General features: G+C 40.6%; 1 protein-coding gene across 1 annotated transcript in view; it reads right to left on the bottom strand.

Annotated features, from left to right (window-relative positions):
* ANKFN1 (ankyrin repeat and fibronectin type III domain containing 1) overlaps positions 1 to 19,427 on the bottom strand; it is a 1,012,473-nt gene that overhangs the window by 740,847 nt on the left and 252,199 nt on the right. The gene's annotated exons all lie outside the window — the stretch shown is intronic.

A 19,427-nucleotide genomic window follows, 5' to 3' on the forward strand; every position in this document is an offset into this window, starting at 1 on the left:
AAGTACTAAAGAGCAATGTTTAGGTCTGATAGAAGGTTCATTTTCGTAGATTCAATTGTTAGTTTCAAAATAGCTTACGCAGGCTGCAGGGGCTGGCCTGAAGGCATATTTTGCATTGCCACATTAGTGGACAATATGTACAGAAGTTCACTAGTGACATGTAACTAACAGTCCCTACGTACACTATGTACTATGACGAGGGACTCAAGGTAATTTAAATATGTCAATCAGGAGTGCAGCAATTTTCAACATGTTTTAGGGGCAAAGCACAAATGCCCTGAGACCTTGTTAGCAGTATCCAGGTGCACAAAAATCAGTCCAGAAAAAAAGGGTGACCATACAAAAAGAGGCATTTGCCAAAGATAAGAAATGTTTCTATAGAGCAGATGGGCATAGTCATAGAAGCAGCTAGTAGCAGTAAAGTGTATGCTTTATAAACATGGGAGAAAAAATGTCTTCCTTGTGCTGAAGTATTCATTACTGCATGAATCATCATCTGTAAGAGTGAAACAATCTATGTTCAAGATAAGGTGTCCTTACTGGATTTACTGGTTCGATCTAAAGTGAGAAGAATTATGACATTTATAAATAATGGAAGGAGGTGCCTACCAACTTAAAAAGAACAGAGCATGAAAGGTAAAAAGTAACACAGCTCACTGAGGGAATTCTGCTCAACCTTTATTAGGAGTCCAAGGCAAAACTTATGCTACTCTTGCTATGTGACATCCGTGAAATTACCCTGTTATTCCACACTGGATAATTACATCCATTTGCTGTACAAATTAGCTTGAATGCACAGTTCATGGTAACAATTTGCAGAGAACGCGTGGAAACAATACTAACAATGGAGTGTGATTGTCTGTTGTCCATGGTGCTTTTGTGTTTTTGGAACTCTTTTATTAGTGCAACATGTATCCTGGTGTCCAAAATTTAAGCTAATATGAACTATCAAATGGCAGTTTGGGTTTGGCTTTGGTTTTCACAAGATTATGCAAAAATTACTCAAAATCATAATTCACAAATTACACACATCTCTAATAATTATAACAACGGCAGCCAGATTTTTCCACAGAGAAATGTGCGGCAAGTTCAAGCAGTAATAAAGAAATACTAAAGAAAAAAAGCAAAATAATAGTATTCCCAAACTAATTCAGAGCAAGAAAAAACGTAATAAAAAATATGACACAAAACAATTAAAAACCATATTAAGGGAACCACGGATAATACTTTTTAAATGTTTTTATAAAAAGCTACAAGAAAATTCAAAATACCAATTAAAATAAATGTTCATGTTTGATTGGCTCAATATCGAGCATAATATAATGGATGGAGCTTCAGTTAAGCCTTCTTAGTAACATCTGTTAAAGTTCTACCTTAGGACTTATGGCCAGATGTAGCAGTATTTCAAATAGCAATTACCTAATTGCAATTCTCTGTGAACTACAAATAGGTAAGCACTATTTGATTGTATGAAACTCCATGAGTTTCATTTAGCATTTTCTAATAGGTTGCAATCGACCTACCTCGTTAATGATAATGAGGCAGGTTGCAGTTTGCGACCCATTAAGAAATGCTAAAATCACAGGGATATTGGCCTGCTGGGCTCAGCAGACCACCATGTGTGTGACTGATGGTTAAATGAAGCAATCTTTTTTTTAAATGCATTTAAAAAAAAAAAAAAAAAAAAGATTGATTTTCATTTTTTAATGAAGTGGGACCACTGCCTGCTCTGAAAAAAATGTTTTTCCTGTAATTCACAAAGGGGACAGGGTCCTTTGTGAATGGGTTACCACCAAAAATGCTAATGTTTTGCTACCATATTTCAGTCACAAAACATTCCTACATACCGCTGTGATTCAGTATTAGGATGGGACACCCTGAATACATCCCTTTCTAAAACCGAATCGGTATGTATTCGCTATTCCACATTACGATTTGGAAACATGTGACCAAATCACAAATTGGAATTCGTAACCAAACAAATGCAGAATACATAGGGCCGATGGTCTTTTTCTGGATGTCAGTTTCCTCCAGCAGGTCAAAGCAGGTTGCAGAAGTCAGAGAGATCTCTCAATGATGGTTATCTTTAGACCATGCCAGTGTATCTCCAGCAGGGCATGCAGGACACTGTAGCTGATGAGGGCTCTATGAGATCAAGTAATCCTTTGTTGTGTTTTGCATCAAAAGGGATAAACATGTAGTCATGGAGGTTGCATATTTCTTTAGGAGTTTTGTTACCTTGCCCCAGTCCTCCAGGGCCATAAAATGACAGTGTCACTTTCTTATCGTATGTGCTGATAAATTTACTCCTTGTATTTTCCACAGTACCAAGGCTTCTAGGGAAGACTCCTCACTTCCAGGACTACGACAGCGTCCAATTCAGTGCACATCCTACTAGGCAACCAGTTCTCTAAAGAGGAATCCCTTCTTTAGACATCTGTGTCCATTAGGCAAAACAGGTAGCCAGATATTTCCATATCTCAAAGGTCAATTTGTTAGCATCCTGAATTGCTTTTTATGAAATGTATATAGATGATTTTTGTGAGATATTCATGTTCTCAGACCAAACCAGTTAATTCAAACTTCCAGATCAGGAGATTAATGTACCAATAATACAAAATGTTCAAAATAATTAGCGGTAACTGCCTACCCTTTGTTACAGCTCAGGCTCAGATGGATATTATTATGTTCTTGACTTTGACATACCCAGCTAAGATCATTGTCCCTAACAGAAGAAGAAACTCTAGGAAGAGCCCAGGTTTACTTTGAATATAATTCAGATTCTGATCAATTGCTGGGCATGATGAACATCAATAATTGTTTGATTATTCAAAGTTCCATTCTTTCCTTCAACCAATTTTTAATTTATAGAAAAGAAGGAGCAGCTTAAGAAATGGCTGCAATTCTTGGAGGCAACCTTGAGTCTTCGTAAAAACTTGCCAGTCCCATCAAGAATTGTTGTGCTCAATAATTAGGGCTTCTTCTATTTCAATAAAAAGAACTAACAGCAGAAATGACCCTGTGGGAATTAAAACAATATTTTTCCATCAGCAAAAGCAGACATTAACTCAACTTTATTCTAACTAGATCTGTACTAAAAACACTAGTTTGAAACCAAATCTGTGCATAGGTACAGTTTCATTAACCCAAATTGAAACATTCCACTCTCAATTTCCATTTATGTCGTTTTTACAGCTTCTTCAAACTAACCATATGGATTATTGAAGCAATGTGAATCCTTCATCATACATGACCAAATCAATACAAAACGAGCTATAGAAGTTTCCAAAGGCTCTTACTTTCAAGAGTTTTTTAGCTTTGTTCTCAATGCCTTTATGAAATATACTCAAGCAAAATTACAACAGGTTTTATATTGATTCATAATGAGAGATCATTTACTATATACAGTTATTTTGGGAAGAGTGTAATTTCAAATAGCATATATTTTGCTCTATAAAGCTAAGATAAAAATGGGCATTCAACACAGACTTCTAGATATTTTTACATTTTTCCACATGACTTTAGGAGATTCATTTTGAGTGGTATGCTTAATTAGTATGATAATTAGAACATTGAGTACTATTTTCTCTAAGCTTCCAAGTTGAACTAACAAGTCTGGTCACTGCTGAAACAAGTTTCCTAATTGTCATTACATTTTCTTTTCATGTCATTTTAAATTAATGGAGTCAATACATTAAAAAGGTTCACCTAAACCTAGTAGTTTGCTTATGGTAATCAATCCAATGGCATGTAGAATTTCCTTCACTTTTATAACATCAGAGAATATGGTTCTGTACTCCTCCAAACGTCTCAGGAAGGCTGGTCCATTCAAGAATGTGTTTATTTGATGAGGATAAGAAAATGTCAGAAGACTGTTCAAAAAACAAAATAAAAATGTTGATTTTCCAGCCTTATCCTGCCTCGAATATCACCTATTTAAACAATTGTCACTGAGAGAGATAGCTACTTCAACAAAAGAGCTAGGATCCTGTTTGAATTGTTGACAAATTTCTGATAGCCGTGAATGGTTTTGCAAAGTATAAATCTGTGTTTTTTCTCTGTTAAATTGCAAATTGTTTGTTTGCCACTTGAATATGAACACATGTGACGCCCAGGAACTTTAACATACTCTCATGATTAACATATACACGGTATAATCTTCTGAAGTTGAGTGTTTCTGCTTAGCATTTTGTTTTACAGAGACTCAGTAAAGGGTATATCTGCTCCCGGTTCTCCATAAACAAACTACTAAGAAACGTTTAGTAGATTCCTCAGTTTACAGGTTTAAACCCATTTTCCTGTGGGTTTACTGGGTTTCCCTAGTGTTTTGGGTTTAACTTTAGCACAGACTCTTGTCTGCTAGGGCGTCTGTTCCCGATATAGGTGAACCCCTTGGTATCCTTCATCCAACACACAGAAATGACCCTTTCATGACCCAATTGGCATTTTATGTCTCTTCAGGACTATCAGATTGAAGTACTTTTTTTTTCATTCCAAAAGAGCTAATGACATCGAGCTTTGAGGTCTAAAGATATAGATGCATTTGAAAAAGTAGACAACAGAAATATCTGTGATTTAGGGCCTAATAACGATTTTGGTGGATGGAAAAGCCCATCTGCTGAAATCCCGATGGGTTGGTTGTCGCCACTGTGGCAGCCTCCCCGCCTGGGCCATTACAAGTTTCCTGCTGGATCAGCAGATGGAAACTCAGTTTCTGCCTGCTGGCCCAGCGGGAAATGGCCTATAGCAATGTCTCCAGCTCATAATGGAGCCGGCAGCAATGCTGTAGTGCATAGGGTGCACCAGCACCTGTCGCAATTTTCACTATCTGCAAAGCAGACACTGGAAATTGCGACAGTCCTGGTTAAGGGGGCCATGCACAGCCCATGCCACCTGCACTCCATCTCTGCCAGACTTCTCCTGGCAGTGTTACCACCAGGAAATCGCCTGTGGAGAATGGGGTCCTGGCGGGTTAGAACTGCCAAGACCGACAGATGGCCGGAACAACTAAAGCTGATGGTGTTTGTGGTCCGACCGTGGCACAACTGCCACGGTCATAATGTGGTACTCAGTCTGCAGCATTGGCGTCAGTCCGACCGCCACCATGAGTCTGGTGGCCAGTAGACTGCCAGACTTGTAATGATGCCCTTAATCTCACAAAGAGTAAATTTGCTGCCCTTAAAAATGTGTCTAATTTAGACAATATCATTATTAAACCAGCAGACAAGGGTGAAAGTATAGTGTTACACAACTAGTGTGATTATGATTAGGGAATTCTGCAGCACTGAGCAATGACATTCAATATAAAATACTCCATAGCGAACCTCATGACTTCAATACATAAGAAGCTATATGAACTCATCATACAAGGTCCTAATGCGTCACAGCTCTGTGAGAAAGAATATGGGCTACAGCATTGCCGCTGGCTCGGTTATGAGCCGGTGACAATGCTTCTAATAGGTCCGTGGGGTGGTCGCCATGAAGGCGGCATTAATCCTGTCAGGAGTTTAGCAGATAGGCTTTTCTGTCCTCCAAACTCAAAATGTGGCCCTAAATCTTTCTCCCAACGTAGAAGAGCAGTTATTAATCAATTGGAAGGTTAACAATTTGATCTCATACTTGAGCTACTTGTCACTATGGCTATAGAAATCTTATATGCTAATTGTACACCAAAAAAAGCTTTGGATAATGTTAATGCTGTCCTTGAAACATGCCCCCGTCTGCACAGAGTACCCTCGTCATTCATAGCAGATTGTGCTTCCACTGCACTAGGGCAAAAGTACTTCATTTTCAATAATGACGCTTCTGCTTAAATTACATTTTTGCTCTGTTCCTTTGTCATCACTATCATATATAGTTTTGGCAGCATTTAGTTGTATATTTTGATACTGTATTTGACATCTATTTGATTATTTGGATAAGATATGCTGTTTTACCCCGTGGAACAACAGTCTACTAATAGTATATGGTCATTTTTCATTATGGTGGCTCTATATTCTTTTTCAACCTGACGATTTGTGCCCATTAAGGGGACCAAGCTACACTTGCTTATTTATATGTTTTACAGATGTACAGTTTAGGTAAATGCATTAGGTGGCACCGTACCTCTCCCCACGTGTATTCTCTACAAGGAGGATTCTTACACTGATTTACTCTTGGACTGGTAAGCTATCATTGTTAGTTCATTTGGTCAAGTTTCAGTGTATTGTTTCTTTTGGGGTTTCTCTGACAGTATTCTATAACTTACAGATGTTTCTGGCTTTATCAGCATTACCTGTATGTTCACATTATATTGATATTTTCCTTCTCTGCCGTTAGATGTTCTTCTTTGATTAAGGATTTCCGGGCATTGACTCTGTAAGGATTCATTACTCTTTTGGACTATTGTGACACTTGTTGAGGGTAGTACCTTTGTATTTAGTTGCTAGGTGTTAGTTCTCTCTACACATGTTCTGGTGATTGGTCTCAGCGGAGTAGGCATGTTTTGCGCTGGGTGTTCTTGAATCACAACCTGGTTCCTCCAGTTGGGTACTTTATTGTGCATTACACATTTAATGTCTCTCCTAATCACATTTGTATTGTTGTCTTTCATGTTTTAGGTTATACTACTTTACAAGGTTCTACACATACATGTAACATCTGACACTTTGGCCAGAAGATGGTTTTATGTACTTGTCAGATGACCAGAGACTGGAATGCCAATGTAGTGATCACCACAAGTACTACATTTGAAGGACTCAAAACAGTTTTTCCTCAAAGAAATCATTTCTAAATTATATGGAGGACAACATAATTAGGTGGTCCTTTGTTGTCTTGGATCACTTTTCAGAATTTAAAGCTCTATTTTGGATGATCTATTTTGATGATCTGTTGTTGGCAGCAGAAAGTGTGATTTGCCTATGATGTTTCTTTTAACTGTTTGTTTGGATAAATAAATTGTTGACATACATAGCCGTATGCCAAATACTAGATATATTTCATTGCTGAGTTGCTGTAATTGTAAATTGTAGAAAGGGGAATGGATACATTCTTTACTGCATCTCCGTAAACAAAATAGAAACTAGTAGTATATAGTATAAACTTATTCCTTCAGGAAATTACTCATTGTATGTGTTAATACCCAGTTCCTAGAGGTTTACTGGGTTGCCCTACTGTGTTGTGATGAACATTTCATCCTGTCTTCTCAGTTGAAAAACATCCAATAGCTAACCACTGTTTTTATAGCATTCTAAACTAAATGAACATTTCATACTGAAGCAAGCAGAATGTTTCACTGATTGTAACTGTTAAATCAAGTAAACATCTTCCAAGAATGACGTGTTCAGAATCCAACCCTTTAAAGACACACTGTTACAGGATTGTACAAATATATCAACAAAGATAGGAGAATGGTATAAAACAGCTCTCGAGCCAATATTAGGAACTGGTGAAATATTCATTTACGCCATTGGAATTGGCAGAATTTTGGCCACTCCGGTCTGGTCAAATTCTGCTGATCACTGTCTCATAGATATTGCTCCCACAAGGCTCCCGAACATGTGAGCTGTTAAGTGCTAGTGAGATTTGGCGTACCCTAGCATGATTTTCTAACACAGGTGGTCACCGCTCTTCAGAGGGATCGCAGTCAGAGAGCTGTTTTTGAGTAGATTTGCACCAGCTCAAGTAGAATTTCTACTTGAGTGGCAGCAAAATCGACTAGAAAAACTGATTACCCTTGAACAAAACAAGATACAGTTTGCAATGATTTTCAGCACTGCTCGTGCTACACGTGCTAAAGCTGCATTTTTTCAGTCCTTTGGCTGAATTCTGACAAATCTCATAGAGTTTTTCTGTAAACCCCTAGAATTCGGCAGACTGAAACTCTGCAAATTCCATCCCACCCCTAGCTAATACCAAAGTCAATTACATCCATCAGAAAGATGTAAGGAGAAACTAATACTAGAGTGAGTAAAATGATCTGGTTAAAATGTGTTGGATCTTCTATATAATTATTGTATATGTGTGTAACAATCATCTATACATTTTATATTAGGGAGCAGACATTTGATTACCTTCTGATCAAGCTAGAGGCAGGCATTACAATCACCAGCAAGGAAACTTTCATAGCACATTAGCCTAAAAATGATTTGCCGAACATAGATAAAAATATATCCTACGTAGTATTAGAAGCAAATATACAACCCAAAAGAACATGTAGAGTCTCAAAATGTGCATGACAAATACATATTCTCTACGACCAACCTTAATTTGACCTAACAAACTAGATGTATAGGGCAAAAGCCACGTAGGAGCCATACTTATATATAATATATACACCAGAGCCTTTAAAAGTGCATATGACGTAGCCAGGAAAGATCATATTGCGTCCATGATGTGGCACAAAATACAAACAAATGCCCAAAAAAAGAAATTGGCAAAATGTACAAGCAACATAGATGGAATCAAAACTAAACTTACAAAAACACACACACTTATCTCACTCGACAGAAGATGTGTTTTTCACATTTTTATAAGGAGTTAACATACACATAACATCAAATATATAATAAGGGTGACAAAGGAAAAATAAGAAATCAGGGATTCTAAAATCTCTAACTACAGGAAGATAACACTGAACCATTAGAAGAATTCAGGCAAGCTTATTGCTACATCGAATAATGGGCGCTACAGACTTAACATGACCAAAATATATTCTAGATAAATGTGCAACTGTGATACCAGTCTTTTGTGTAACAGCCTAATCATATATTAAACACACATCATAGAGCATTGTGAATAAAAACAAACCTTATCCCCCATAACTAAATTCATTTCATTATAGTCTCCCTATAGGTGTAATGTGCTCTTTATGTTAAAGGTTAGAGAGCTGCTGCATAAGATGCAGGGCCACAATTTTGTGAGATGTGTACAGAAAAAGAGAGACAAAAACAAATGCAATGAATATTGGTGGAAATGTATACTTCTTATCCCCATATAGCATTGCCAGTAGAAATACCACAAGGATTTATACGTTTTATACACATAGCACATTTCATAAGAAACATGGCCTGAAGCCCCATTCATCCAGTGATTTATGATCTATTTACAGTTATTTTGAGGGGCACATGTCTAATATTTATATGGTTTTCTCCTAATATCAGTACAATAAAGTGGGTAAATCTGAAACAATGTCACTAACAGGCATCTAAACAACTAATGTTTGTTTAGTTAGCATTTGATTACTATTGAAAGTTGTTATTGATACTGTTCCTCGCATTTCAAGGGCTGCCACAAATAATATTATGATAGATATCTATATCTATATCTATGTCTATATCTATATCACATATATATATATATATATATATATATATATATATATATATATATATATATATATATATATATATATATATGTATATATATATATATATAATAATTCAATTCCACTTCCAGTGGTACCAATTCTGTAGTATTTTATGGTGTTTGGTGTACACAGTGGCAAATGTGTTTAGGTCTCTAAAACCCCTTCATATTTCTAGAAAAAGACAGGATACTAAAACTTTGTTTTAGTCCACAAAAGAAAAAAAAATAACATTCCATCCTGTGAGCTCTGGACTGAGTAAAAATATATTGCCAAGGTTGTAAGCAGAAGCTGCTGGATTTGCACAAACTAGTCAAGAGAAGAAAATGACCCGAGCAGTTATAAGGAAAATACAACAATGCTGCTTTTCAGCATTAATTTCTTACAGACACCAAAAATACGTTTGCCCCCTGGGCTGCTGCAAACAAAAACTACAACTGAAATAGCTGAGAACCTGGACTAAGAATGGCATATATGATGTTAAAATGTTTGATGGTAATATATCTGGCTCACCTAACATTCACCTTACATTTACCCCGTTTTAGAAAATCTTGTGTTAGAAATGGACTTTCTAGTTGGCTAGGGTCTGCACCTAAGCCAGGCAGAATCCACCCACTCTAGTCAGGGCAAGGGAGTTACACGTCCAATATAACCCCTACTCACCCCCTTGGTAGCTTGGCACGAGTAGTCAGGCCTTTGCCAGAGGCAATGTGTAAAGCATTTGCACAATACATACAACACACGTGATGCACTATCCCCACCGTAAAGGAAACACAACACCAAGAGTTATATATATAAACTGTATTGTACACAACATAATTAGACCACACACAACATGTCACTGATACCCTGCTACCCAAGCAGTTGTCAGAACATTACACAAACTTTTTACTCTGCAGAAATCAGCAGTAGTCACACATAACACACAGGTTACTTATTATTCTGCAACATGAGCAGTAGTCAGGAAAACATCACCACATAAATGTACCTGTCATAAAAATATCATAAATGCCCATACAAGGAACATTAGAAAACATAGGGCAAGTCATAAAGACATATCAGCAGGTCATGCTCATAAAAAGAACATCAGCACATATATGTCCCATCATACCAAAAACAGGTTAGCATAACAGTCCCACCAAGCCAATAAGAGAAATATCAGGAAGCGTGTTTCCAGAAAAGAGTTCCTGTTTTTGTGATGAAAAGGAACCTCTAGTGCCACAAAGTAACTGGGGGCCCCTTGCACTCCAATAGGAGGCTGATTTTATAATGGGAGGAGGGGGCGGCAGGCGGCCCCTTCGTTTCCTTTATCGGGCCCCTCTTGGGACCTGCAATCTCTGCCCCCCGGACCACAATGGGCTCTCTCCCCAGGGGGGGGGGGCAACCAAGCTAACACCCTGATGAGGGGCAAAGGAGAGAACTACATGGTGCAGGGAGCCTCTGGTGAGGCATTCACCCCACTCACGGTCCCTCAAGATAAAAAGGAGGACTCAGGTGGAGCAGGGGGGAACCGCCGCTGAGCCTTCCTCCCCCACCCATCCTCCCAGTGGGTCGGGGAGCCTCCGATGAGGCTTCCTTCTGCAATCGTCCTCCCACGAAGAAAGAAGCTTGCCCGGGCTGCAGCGGTGAAGCGGGCAGCAAGCAACACTGGTTAGTGCCTTGGGAGTGCTCTGGGGGCACGCTTGCTCCAGACTTCACTTATTGGTGCCCCAGGGGCACAGGACACAGCACTCTTTTGCCACTCTCATTTCGGATAAACACTTTGGTCCCGGCTGTGAGCCTCGGCTGTAAAATCCACCCAAGCGCTCCTCAGAGCGCTAAGTAATTAAAAAGAAGCGCTCTGAAGGCGCTATAGAATAAGTCGAAAGTGCTCTTCCTGGAGCAATATCATGAAAAAGGAATTGCTCCTCATGCGCTTAAGGCAGTTGCAGGGGCCATAGCACCCTGCCACTGGGGGACACAGTAGATGAAGCACAGTGCAGCAGGGCCCAGCAGCAGGCGAGCACAAAGGGTTTGCAGGCAGTTGGCAGTTCCTTGAAGTGACCAAGCAGGTCACAGTTCAGCACAGCAATGGCAGTCCAGGGCAGTTCCTGGGGAGTCCCTCCAGCAGTATTCTGTGTCCAGTTACATGCATGTCAAAGTCCAGAGTGTCTCCAAATTGTGGGGAAAAATCCCCTGTACTTATACTCAGTTTGCAAAGGTTTAACAAAGGAGGGAAGAAAAAGTTTCCACCAGTAGGAACTGGTTCTGAGAGTGCCCCCTTTCTCCTCCAGCACAGGCTCCAAGCATCAGTTGGGGATAAATTACCCTTTTGTGTGAGACCAGAGCAAAGCCCCTACAGATGCATGTGTGCCCCGTCTCCCCCTTCTCTCAGCCTAGGAAGACTATTCATATGTATATGCACCTCTGTGACAACTCTACCCTCCCTGTTTACAGGCTGTCTGAAAAGAATGCACAAAGCTTAACTGTCACTCTGCCCAGACGTGGATTGGAGTCGAGCTGCAAAACACCAGAGTCATTAGCACAGAGAAATGCTCATATATTAGAAGTGGCATTTCGGTAATGATAATAAAAAATCCACCTATACCAATAAGCAGCATTTCTCCCTACCATTACAATCATACAAAACATGCCTATGCTACCTCTAATAAATCAGACAATACCCCCTAGATATGAGGCAGGACATTTCCAATGCAATCCTATGAGCATTCACAGCAGTGAGAAACCAAATATGCTGTTTGTCACTACCAGGACAGGCCACGCTACTAGGCACATGCCCTGCCTTCTACATACATAGCACCCTGCCCATAGGGATAGCTAGGGCCTACCTTAGGGGTGACTTCTATGTAGCAAAAGGGGAGTTTTGGGCCTGGCAAGTAAATTTAAATGCCAGGTCCCTGTTTAAACTGCGCACGCAGGCCCTGAGCTAGCAGGCCTGGACAGGTTTGAAAGGCTACTTCAGTGGCTGGCGCAAGCAGATCTGCAGGCCCATTAGTAGCATTTAATTTACAGGTCCTGGGTAAAGAGATACCACTGTACAAGGGACTTACAGGTACATTAAATATGTCAATTAGGTATAAGCCAATCATACCAACTTTAGAAGGGAGACCACCTGTACTTTAGCTCTGATCAGCAGTGGCAAAGTGCTCAAAGTCCTAGAGCCAACAGCAAGATGTCAGAAAAAATAGGAGGAAGGAGGCAAAAATGTCTGGAGAGGAACTTGCAAAAAAGGCCAGGTCCAAAATCTTCATAGTCAATATATCTACTTTTTTATCCTCCTCTTCAGTGCAAAACAGTGGTCTGAGCACATCTGAAATCATAGCTCGAAATAGGAATGAATGGGAGAAGACGGTCCTAATACAAAACCCCAAGGACAGCTGAATTGGCTTGGCCTAATGATCTGTATATATCTCTTTTTTTGTTCTGAAACCTTATGTGACCACAGTCTTCTTAGATAATTTGAACCAAGGCCTGAGAGAGTTCCTAAGGGTGTTCCAGGTTTCATTTTCTTGCATTGACAATTATGTACAGATTTCTATCTTTTTGAATGATTTTTGTATTTCATTGGGGCAATTGTGTCATCATTCCTGAATTTCCTTTATTGTGTTTATTTGTTTTTTCTCTTTTTTTTTGTGCAACTTCAATTGTTTATCTTCAATCTTCTCCACACCCATAACCGCCTTGTATTCCATACGTTATAAGAGGGGAAGCCTATATCCCTTTTTACATTATCCATTTCTTCTATCCTCATGTGTTTCACTCATTCTTCTTACAACCTCTACAGATTTATTTCAGCCATGGGGGATTTATCTTCTCTTGTGTACAATCAATTTTTGGCTGCCCTCTTTTACAAATGTGCTGAATCTCAATCACAGGTATTGGCAAAGATAATGAATCTGGACTTGACAAGCTAGATTGATGGTTATTGTTTGATTTTTTTAAATTGAAAATATATGTCACAGAAGCAAAAGGAAGTAAAAAAAGAACATGCACACGGGCCAAAATGTGCTGGCCGGTTGTTTGCAATAGTTTAAACCTAACAAAAAAAAACGATTGCATATAATTATTAACTCCTTAGCTGGCAGGTATACTTAGACTAGGTATAAAAACACTTTTTAGCTGAAATGTATTTTACAGGATAGTATGATCCTTATTGGCACAAAATATTACTGCAACATGGTGACATTGTTTTAAAATATGAAAATGATTAAAAAATAAAAAGAATAAGGAATTGAAAGAAAAAACACTATTGGCCCACTAGCCCAGAAACTGAAGCACTTGTAACACACATACAAACATGTTATGTTATGATTTTATTTGTATAGCACAACATGTGCAGAAGCTTCTTGATGCTGCATTTGAAAACCAGAAGAAAACAAGTCCAACATTCATGTTCCTTTTGTCATTTTGTATTAATTTATCAACTTTAGAATGCTGATAGGTGTATGGAAAGCTTGGCTGAATGTGGCTGGGAGCCATGAGAAGAAGTACAGTTAGAAGTCATGTCAAGAGGGGTTCAGTGCAGCTTTAAGACAAAAGGAATGATTGAAGAAATAAGGGCCACTGCATCCCTATTGAGCTATATGAGGATCTCTTATTTCCCTGTTTGCCCCTGCATATTCTTATTGATCTTCTATACAATTACGGAAAGTCGGGACCACTGGGGATGTATTCCAGCATGTAAAAGTTGATTTCCATTAGTCAGGCAAGACAAAATGGTTTGGCACGAGTGAGCACGAGAACAAGGATTTTTGTTTGCATCCTAGGAAGTGATTTTGTGGCAGCAGAGAGTTGCTTGGAGCTTGGACAATCGCAAGACCCCACAGAATGTAGTTTGATAAGCAGGGGTGAGATGTAAAATGGGGGACAAATTATGGATTACCATTTCAGCCCAATATGGACAGCTTTCAGTCATTACACCTTGTGATGTAGGCTTTAATTCAGCTGGGTGGTGGGCAGTAGGGAAGAGCAAGTTGGAAGGGAAGGAAAGTGCAGGACCTCCTTTTCCTCTAAAGTATGGGTGAGTGCAGTGATTGGTGGAAATATTGCTTTTCTTTAAGTTCAGGGGCATCTATGGTTTTCCTCCATTGATATTTTGGGGCTAGAGTAGCTCACCTTGCAGGTATTTTGATTTCCAGTTGTCAATTCGAATGAGAGACTTTAAATGGAGTCTCTCTTTCTCTTGTCACCCTTCTGTCTACTAGATTAGAAGTGTTGCCTATATTGATATCATGAAAGTGTGGTCCACTTGGAGTATTTTGTAAGAAGAATTTTACATCTTTGTAAGCAAGGGATTACGGTAGGTTGATATGGTGGGCTGGGTGAGGAACATCAGTTGGTTTGCGGTAGGTAGAAGTGCAGATTGAAGGGTTGATCTGAAGTACGACTAGGTGATGTGTGGAAGTGCTAGGAAATGGAGTGGCTAATGGTTGTCATAGAGAATGTTGGGTTGCAGAGCTGGTTGGGATGTGTACTGGTTAGTGATAAGACATGAGACAGGTCATGCGGAATGTAATTGCTTGCTGGGTCACTAAGTGTGAGTCCTGTGTTTTTTGTCCTGCATAACCTGACACCCACGGTTTTGCTCCCTTTCCAATCAGGAGCTTTTTGGCCTAGTCACCACCTTCTTTCTTATTTTAGTTCCTGATGTAATCCATCTACCCTGCACCTCACTTAGATTTGTAGTTAGTATTCCAGGGACCATATTACCTAAAGTGTACCAAGGTGCAATGGGAGTGTGTGCCCATTTTCTGCGCCCCGTGGCATTTTGGTATTACACAAGGGACCACAGAGGATTATGCAGCCCCTTGTGTGATACTGACAGGGCTGGCACATATGTGCTGCCAGAGCTATTGTGAGACGGAATTCTCTCATTTTCATTTTCATGACGCTGGGGTCCCATGAAAACAAAGGCATAATTTTGCCTCTGCACCCATTACTGACGTGAGCACAGAGGCAAGCATGCCTTTGGAGGTATGTTGAAAGTGCACCACATAAAGGTGACACACTGCCAGTACACCCCTTGATTGCAGACCTCTCAAGGGTTCGAAGGGCGAACCGTGCACTCTTCAGACATCCCTATTCAAGCAGGTGCAGTCACTTACTGCGTCCACGGAAGGAGATCTCTAATCCCTGTTGAGAGTGCAGATGTGTTGCCGCCTGCACAGAGAAACACAGAGCAGCTTTTAAAAAGCTTCTCCTTATTCCACATGAATGCACAGCCCAGAGTGCAGCATCAGTTTGCAGAGATGCTGAGGACAGCACATTCTTCATAATAGGGTGCAATTTCCCAGTTTTCCCCTGGGCACCTGTTTAAAGGTATGGTATGGGATAAACAAGGAAAGTGTGTCCTTTTAGTAATACAGGCCCCAGTCTGGATTGGAATCTGGTGATTGTGATGTGGTCTCATGTTTCATCTTCTCATGAGGCTCAGGAGAGCTCAAGGTGGTAGGACCTGGGCAACAAGGCATCACTCATCCTCAGAGGGTGCCTTACCTTCCCTGACTTCTGAACAACACTGACCTATGGGTTTCTCCTCTCTCCTATCCCCTAATAATTTCTCTACTACCATCACCCTCCTTTGCTTCCTATGCTGAGTTCTGGCCCACCAGTGAAATCTGCTTTTTGTGCATCACAGCACCCATAACAGCCATCCAGTTGAGGGTAAGGGGTAACTGCGAACTATGCCATCATCACTCCAGGACTATTTCTGTGAACTTTCTACTGCATGCAGTGCTCTGCTCCAAGCTAGCTGTCACTCTCCCCAACAACTTCATACATTCCTCTCCCTGTTTTCCAGCATGCCTCTAGCCTACTTTTCCAACTAGTTAACTGCCAGGTGATGAGCGACGTTCACGGGGTGGTAATCTCTGTGTTCTCCCCACTCTCCTACACCAACCCAGCTCTAAACACTAAAGACATGAAGTTAGGCAGGAATGTCAGTGTGTGTAATTAGCCACTTTGACTATGGGTAGGTAGTTAAGGTAAGGACTTTAGGAGGACAAGTGCTATCAAGGCACCATTCAGGGAACATGGAGAAGCCCTCTGACATTCAGAGGTGTACCACTTCTACTTGACCTGTTTGCCTAGCAACTGTGCTTTTTTCTGTATGTGCTTGTCTCGTAAGGACACAACGTGTGTCCTCAAAAAGGACATCTGATATGGGGGAATTGAGGCGGCAAGGAGGGTTGAAACACTGCCAAATCGGTGTTTCTCGTGCCCAGTTGGTCTTACTCACTTTTGGCATCCAAGAGTTACAACTAAACAGTAGTAGGCTGTGACTCTTTGAGGTCAAAAGCGGCTAAGACCAACTGCTCTTCTTTAACCCTTACCAACAGGGGATTTAGGAGAGAGCAAAGGATCCGGTTCTCAACAAGGGTTGGGGAGACAGTAGCATAACCAGCTCCTCCACAGTGGTAACATATACAGCCCCTCATCAGATGTGGACTTGGAATGGAAGCTGATGTGGAGTGGATGACTTGGAACATGCAACCATTGGCTTTTGCACTGCCCCTCTTTGTCCATTCTACCAAAGGGAATGCTCATCTTGGTGTGAGGAGTAGTCACTTCACTCAAACACTACTCATTTGATAATGTCATGCCATGTCCAAGTTCAGCTCTTCTGCTTCTTTGCAATAGTATTTACTAGTCAGTCTGTAGAAGGTCATGCCTTAAATCACAGATTTGATTACAGTAGTTCTGGTTTAGAGAGTAGCTATGTTTGGGATGGGCCTCATAACCAAATCAGACACTCATCACACAGATCCCCAATCAGGACATTATAGACAGTCTTTACCACGCAAATACCCTACAATCTTCCGAATAGCCTACAGCCTGGTTTTCATCAAATGCATAATAGCGCCCTTCACTCAGCAGTACTAGCACACACTATCATTCCAGACACACCTAACAATGGCCATCCTTAGTCACTAATTGTTAGACAAACTGTTACACCCAAATACGTACACCACAGTAACATAGATATATATTATCCAGAGAGCTGCTGAATCAACACTACTGTTAGCCACCTCATCAATGTACACTCTAAAACTAGCATAAATACACCTGAAACCCATGTACATAACATTGCGTCATAACTATCTTCACATCGCTTCCTCCTTTCAGCCCATAAGTCATAAGGAGTGTCCTCAGTTTGAAGACAGGCACCTTGCTGCTTCCCAAAAAAACAAAACCTAAACTCCAGTCCATCCAGATGTATCTTTAAAGCACCATCCCTGCTTAAAAGCCCTTGTTTGATCTGTTTCTTTTGGGAGGAAGTCACCTTGTGCTTCTTGTCTCTAGATGGCAATTCATGCTTACTTTGTGGGCCCTTTTGGCCCTTTTCAGCTTGCTGTGGATTGTGGTCCTGCATTTTGCTTGGTTTCTAGGCTCCTGCTAGCCTTGTGATCTGTTATCCACTGCCATAATGTGGGTCAATGGCTTGCTATACTGCCTGTTTAAGGCTGTGCAGTGCTAGTTCCTGTTGTTGACTAGATGGTCCTTGGCTCAGAATTAATGGAAAGGTCCTGTTCAATGTGCATGCTAGAGACACTAGAAGCCATGTAAATTACCTCCCTTTTTCTGTCTGGGGAGTGGGCTGTTCCTGAGTTTCCCAATGCTTTCTGCATGTCTTTTGACTGTTGGCCTGTTTTTGTGTCTCTTAGATTTTTTCTGGCCTTGTTGTGCTCTAACCTTCCTGCTTGTTTTTGTTTGTGGTCTGTGTGTTACTTTTCTGGTATGCAGTCTGAAACTTCCCGGCTCCTTGATGCTGCTTTCAGTCTGTGTCATTGGATGTAGATTATTTCCTACAGCTAAAGAGGGTTGACTGTGGGCTGTCTCCTGAGTGTGCTACCTGCTGAACTTAGGCCGGATTGTGTCTGTTCACTGTGTGTCAAGCACCCTTCGCTGAAGGACTAGGGAGTGCTCCTCCTATTTGTTTCCATTCGGTTGAGGCAAGCTGTGGTTTCCCAATTGTGCCCTACTAAGCTTGAAAGTTGTGGACTGTGCCCTGCCACATTGCCTCTTGATGGCTATGGTGTGCCCCATCTTCCCAACTTGGCTTGCTGGGGACTGTTGATGCTCTTCTGATGATTTACCACTTTGTGACTGGCTGCGTGGAAAACGCTGAGTTGGCTCTGGATTTCAATACTGTGGACCATTTTGACGACTATGGATTGTCTCCTGTACTGGGAGGTGGGTGAGTGCTGGTCCTCATCTGTATGTTTCTTGCTGGGATAAAGTTGTGGGGTGTTATTGTCCTGGATAAGCAATAGGTTCCCTTCTCTGGAGGACAGGTGAGTGCCACTGACTTGCCCTGTGGTTGTGGCTTGTCCAGCCCCCCCCCCTATAATATTATGATTGAACTTGAGTGTTGTAAAAAGTACTCTTTGTTTCGCTGTTCCATAGATGTTGTATCACTCCCTCTTTTCTGAAGCGGATGGTGCTATGTGGTCTCTCCTATCTGGCCTTTTGTTCAGTAGCTCTTAAGCTACAGCTTGAGCCTCCATATTCATTGTTGGGCAATGGAGTCTCTTTTACTGATGTGCCCCTCCCCTTTTTTGTAGATGGACTTGTCACATTGTATTTGCTTTCCCTTTGTGGTCCCTGTTGGACTTGATGTTTGGGAGATTTATGCCAGTATCCTTGCTTCTTGTGTTTTTCTATGACCCATTGTCTTTTATGGCTTGTTGATGGAGAGCGTTGTGTTGCTGTTTCACATGCCTGGTTAATTTGTTCCTGACAGGGGAAAGAGATTTGTGGCTTGTATTAGATTTACACAACGGTTTTCAAGCTTTGGCATCGCTTCCATTAATGTAATTTTCAGTGAGTATACTCTTGATATGCCAGGGAGAAAAGTCATGTTGATGTTAATCGTAGAATATGCTACATAGTTCCCTTGCTGGAGTGTGTAAAATGTGACAACCTTTAGTTACACATGCTTAATGCAATATTAAACGCAGTGTTACTTTAAATCACTGCATTTGGAATTTTATTCTGATATGAAATTACTGTGAATGTTTCAAGGTTAAATGAATGCAGGCAAACCAATTCCTGATGTAGTACCACTGTACTAAATTGTATGTGT

Source organism: Pleurodeles waltl, chromosome 7 (assembly GCF_031143425.1).
Source record: "Pleurodeles waltl isolate 20211129_DDA chromosome 7, aPleWal1.hap1.20221129, whole genome shotgun sequence".
In the NCBI taxonomy this organism is placed as follows: Eukaryota; Metazoa; Chordata; class Amphibia; order Caudata; family Salamandridae; genus Pleurodeles; species Pleurodeles waltl.